This window comes from Tenrec ecaudatus, chromosome 4, assembly GCF_050624435.1.
Source record: "Tenrec ecaudatus isolate mTenEca1 chromosome 4, mTenEca1.hap1, whole genome shotgun sequence".
Taxonomy (NCBI): domain Eukaryota; kingdom Metazoa; phylum Chordata; class Mammalia; order Afrosoricida; family Tenrecidae; genus Tenrec; species Tenrec ecaudatus.
Window position 1 is genome coordinate 167,915,865 of NC_134533.1, and position 5,564 is coordinate 167,921,428.

Below are 5,564 nucleotides of genomic sequence, written 5' to 3' on the forward strand. Positions count from 1 at the left end.
AACATGATTCTGGCCTCTGTTTCATTTTTCCTTCAATTTGCCCAATTTCGGTCCCGTTTCTCTCTTGCCACTCCTGTAGCAGATTCCAATTGACTTCTGTTTCCTCCTTCTCCAAGGTGGTGGACGAATTTGGATCCCCATCCCCACCTCTGCCCCTTCAAATAACTAGACGCCTGGTCAAGTTATTTGTTGTCATTTTCCACAGATACAAAAATCAAGGGAGCTATGCTTTAAATACTACTTCTCAGTTCTGCCCCCTTTTTAAGCATCACTGGCTAAAATCAAAGCTAAAACCCCAAACGCACTGGTGCTGAATTGATTCGGACTCCTAACTCCATACAGGTCAGAACAGAACCATTTCCTGGAGTTTCCAGACGGAATGTCTACAGGAGCGGCAGCCTCATCTTAGAGCAGCTGGTGCCTTGAAAACCACATCCCGCATGAAGGATTTCAACGAGTATCTTGTTTCGAGCCTAAAGCATCGCAGTTATTAAACACGTTAAATGAGGAGCTAACATACAAAGTGAGCAAATTGTGTGTATTTTTTCGTTATCGTAAAATTGCAAGCACCCCTGAAAGCGATTTCCTTCCTTTTCATTCCATCGCGTTGCTCAGGAAGACTTATGTCTGGATATCAACGCTATTTCATCTTGATACAATAGATCAAGTTCCACGTAGCTGGAGAGTCGTTTTTGTTTCTGTTTGGGTGGGTTCGGTTGCGCTTTTGGTGGGGTTTGGGAGCTTTGTTTTGCTTCTCTTTTTTAAATTTCAAAAGTCAAACTGGCTGGAGTCAAGGGCGTGTAGCTTCCCCTTGTAAAGTGCGAGCGAGTCCAGAGCGGCTCCCAGACGAGCGAAATTGGCTCCGCTCCCGGCAACACGTGGTTGGATGCTGCTGTAAAGGGTACCTTGGCAACCCCCGCTGTAATTATAAGACTGTGAAAAACGGTTCAAGAAAATATCCATAAAAGGTGTAGCTGGCTCAGAAGCAAAAGCTGGAGCAGCCAAGAACAACGGGGCTTTCATGTTCTCAAGTTGGAAGTGCAGAACCCAGCGTTTCTCTCAGTAGAGGCCAGAGGAAGCAGACACACTGGAAATAGGACTCGCACCACGTGTCCATCGCTCAGTGCTTGGGCAAGGCAGTCTTGGAATAGGGGCAGCAGGACAAAGCAAGCAAACAGAAACAAACTGTCTGGTAGATGCCAAATCATCTTGCTGCGTATCTTAACCTAATGTTTCTGAAATCGACTTAGGAGCCCCGGTGTTGTGTGTTGGGTTACAGGCTGGTCTGTTCACTGGAAGGGCAGCAGCTCACACCTCCCGGCTGCTCTCTGGGAGAAAGATGAGACATGCTACTCCTGTGAAGCCCCACAGTCTCGCAACCCCCGCGGGCAGTTCAATAGGGTCACCATCAAATCGAAATCAACTGGATGGCCGTGAGTGAGATGAGAAGGCGTGGCGCCCTCGCTCCATAAAGGGTAAGCGCTCAGCTGCTAAGTGAAACGTTGGTGGATTGCACCCACCCAGCGGTTCCGCCGGAGAAAACTGGCAAGCTGTCCCTATAAAGACTACAGCCTAGAGAGCCGCGTGGAGCACTTCTCCGTGTCACATGAGCTTGCTAGTGTCCCCTAACCACCGCCACCACCACCACCGCATGAGGGTTTGAAAGAGATCCCATGCCCTGGAAGCCTTGTACTTCCCCTCAAGCTACCAAAGTCCATGTTAGAATGTCTGAAATCCGGGTGGTGGAGTGGTTAGAGCACTTGGCTGCTAACCGAAAGGCCAAAGGAAGCAGCCTTAGAAACTGTGTGGAGAAGTCCTACTCCATGCTCTGGGGGTTGCTATGAACGAATCCACTAAAAAGTGCTGTACTTTTTTATTTCTGAGGGGTATGTAAGCTATTGGAGTCTTCTCACGCCACGTGCCATTCCATTGGCGGTGTTTATAAAAACCCCTTGAACTAGGTACAGAATGAGCTGAGAAACATAGCTACAGGACAGCTCACCCGTGCCAGGAGGACCCTATCATTAACAGAAGCTTAGCTTTAATGCTCTTTCTCATAACAATGAAAATTCAGACAAACTGAACCCCCATCTCTCTGTTGCAAGAATTATGCAATATTCTGTGAAGCCATAGAGAGTAACCCCATCATATACTACAAAAGCACCTGCTGTTACAGATCCATGCCTTTTGTTGGCTTCAATGCTGTGTCTCCTGATCGAGAGCTATCCTTGTTGGTCTTGTTTCTAAGGAAAAGATACCAAATGCTATTGACATCATCCTGGTACCCATTAGTGCAGGGGCTGGCCATTCAACCTTTAATACTCAAACATCAGAATGCTAAATCCTTGCCAAAGCTTCTCGGGATGAAGGTGCAAGGGGAGGGGGTGCAGCAAACATGGGGTGGGGGGAGTCACCTTGTTATGGAAAATAATTGAAACACCTCTTGCCAGAAAGATGGAATTTCCAAGCAGCAAAAGGATAGAACAAAAGCCAAGTTAGAATCAAAATGGAACCTTAAGAAATGAGGGGATCTGAACCCCCAGGAGCAAATGAAGGGGGAGGAAGAGAAAGTGGAGCACATTCTGGTCCACCAACCCATGAGGATGATATTCCCGCTCAGAGCAGCCAATCCACAGAGGAGACCCCATGGCCAGCCCCACTATGGGACACTACATCCCTCACTGACCCATATCCCTACAGGGGAAAACATTAGAGACAGTGTGGGAATTCCAACCGATCTGATCCCAAAACACTGAGGCAAAACACTAAGGGCATGGAACAGAACATCAAGGGGAACAGAGCAACGAAATCCCCAGGGAATACCAAAAATAGACTTTGGGGCCAGGCCTTGGCATCCCAACAGACTCGACTGGAAAACACTCAAAAAGGTCAACAAACAGTCCTTGAACTAACTACAAGCTTTTCTTTCTTGTTGTGTTTTGTTTTGTTTTGTCATTGGCTTGGTGGCGGTGGTGTTGTTTTGTTTTATTTTGTTGCTTGGTTTTGCTCTGTCTTGTTTTTCTGCATGTTATTATCTTCGCAGGTCTGTCTAAATAAGATAGACTGGATGAACAATCTGGAGGAGAAAACAACAGGACCGACAGTTCCAGGGGGACATGGGAAAGGAGGGTCTGGGGGGGGAAAGTCGTGGTGTTAACAAACCCAAGGACAAGGGAACAACAAGTGATCCAAATAGGTCATGAGGAGGGTATAGGAGGCTTGGTAGGGCGTGATCAAGGGTAATGTAACTGAGAGGAGTTACTGAAACCCAAATGAAGGCTGAGCATGATAGTGGGACAAGAGGAAGAAAGTCAAAGGAAATAGAGGAAAGAGCCAGGAGGTAAAGGGCATTTATAGAGGTCTAAACACAGGCATGTACATATGTAAATATATTTATATATGAGGATGTCAAAATAGATTTTGTGCATATATGTATAGATTTAGTATTAAGGTAGCAGATGGATGCTGGGCCTCCACTCAAGTACTCCCTCAATGCAAGAATACTTTCTTCTCTTAAACTGACATTCCATGATGTTCACTTTCCTGACACAATCGCTGAAGACAAAGCGGGTGCATAAGCAAATGTGGTGAAGAAAGCTGATGGTGTCTGGCTATCAAAAGATATAGCATCTGGGGTCTTAAAGGCTTGAAGGTAAACAAGCGACCATCTAGGTCAGAAGCAACAAAGCCCACATGGAAGAAGCATATCAGCCTGCGTGCTCACGAGATGCCAAAGAGATCAGTTATCAGGCATCAAAGAACAAGAAATCATATCATTGAGTACTCACCTCCCTGATACAATCACTGAAGACAAATGGGTGCATAAGCAAATATAGCAAAGAAAGCTGATGATGCCAGGCTATCAAAAGATATAGCGTCTGGAGTCTTAAAGGCTTAAAGATAAACAAGCGGCCATCTAGCTCAGAAGCAACAAAGCCCACATGGAAGCAGCACACCAACCTGTGCGATCACAAGGTGTCCAAGGGATCAGGCATCAGGCATCATCAGAACACAAAATAATGAGGGGGGAGTGCAGAGTGGAGACCCAAAGCCCATCTGTAGGCAATTGGACATCCCCTTACAGAAGGGTCAGAGACGAGCCAGTCAGGGTGCAGTGTAGCAAGGATGAAACATACAACTTTCCTCTAGTTCCTAAATGCTTCCTCCCCCCACTATCATGATCCCAATTCTACCTTACAAATCTGGCTAGACCAGAGGATGTATGCTGGTACAGATAGGAACTGGAAACACAGGGAATTCAGAGAGGATGATCCGTTTTAGACTAGTGGTGAGAGTGGCAATACCGGGAGGGTGGATGGAGGTTGGGGTAAAAAGGGGGAACCGATTACAAGGATCTACATATAACCTCCTCCCTGGCGGATGGACAGTAGAAAAGTGAGTGAAGGGAGACATTGACAGTGAAATAAATGACAAAATAATAATTTATAAATTATTAAGGGTTCATGAAAGCGGGGAGCAGGGACGGAGGGGGAAAGTGAGGAGCTGATGCCAGGAGCTTAAGTGGAGAGCAAATGCTTTGAGAATGAAGAGGGCAATGAATGTACAAATGTGCTTTACACAATTTATGTATGTATGGATTGTGATAATAGTTGTATGAGCCCCTAATAAAATGATTTTAAAAAGAAAGAAATATCTAGACAAGAATAATGGCAACATATGTACAAAGATGCTTGATATAATTGATGTATGAATTGTTATGAGTTGTAAGAGCCCCAATAAAATGACTTTTCAATAAAACAAAATAAAATTTCAATCTATAGAAAAATAAATTAAATTTTAAAATAAATGAAGGTTAACAGAGAAGCCCAATGAAATTATTATGTCCTGGGTGTATGTTTCCTTGCTCCATCTATTGAGCAAGGGCTACCTGAGTGGTTTCAGAAGTCAAACTCTCATGGAGTTAATAGACTTGAATGAGAAAGTGAAATTGTCAGTAAAATAATTACTCTGGAAGAGGGGGAAAAGTCACAGACACATCTGAAAACAGACAGCACACTCGATGTGGATTTAATGAGTTATGGAATTAAGAGCTTAGCACATACACCAGCTTTCAGCAAAAGGCACTGGACTAGCTTTTTAATTGGCTAACCTCACCAAGTTCAGGGACTGGACTTCAAAAAGCTAATTAAATTGAAGGCTAAACAGTAGGTGGGGAATTTTGTTGTTGTTTTATTCATTTATTTATTATTTTATATTTGGAGGAGGAACAAGAGAGGCAAATCCGTAAAAGGCAAACCGCCAGTAAGAGAAATTCCCCAAAACGAAGCTCGCTGCCATCAAGTCAATTCCCACTCATAGCAACCCTATCGTTTGGAAGAGGGGTTGATGTGAGATAAGAATTATGTTTCCCAACTAATCCCAAGTCACACAAAGTTATCTGAAAATCTAGAGGTTCGTATGTATTATTCTGTTGTTGCCAGGTGTCGGTTCTGCCTCATAGAAACTCTGCGCACAACAGAAGGAACCCTGCCCGGTCCTGCTCCATCCTCACCCTTGCTCCCATGCCCGAGCCCACTGCTGCAGCCACAGTGTCCATCCGTCTC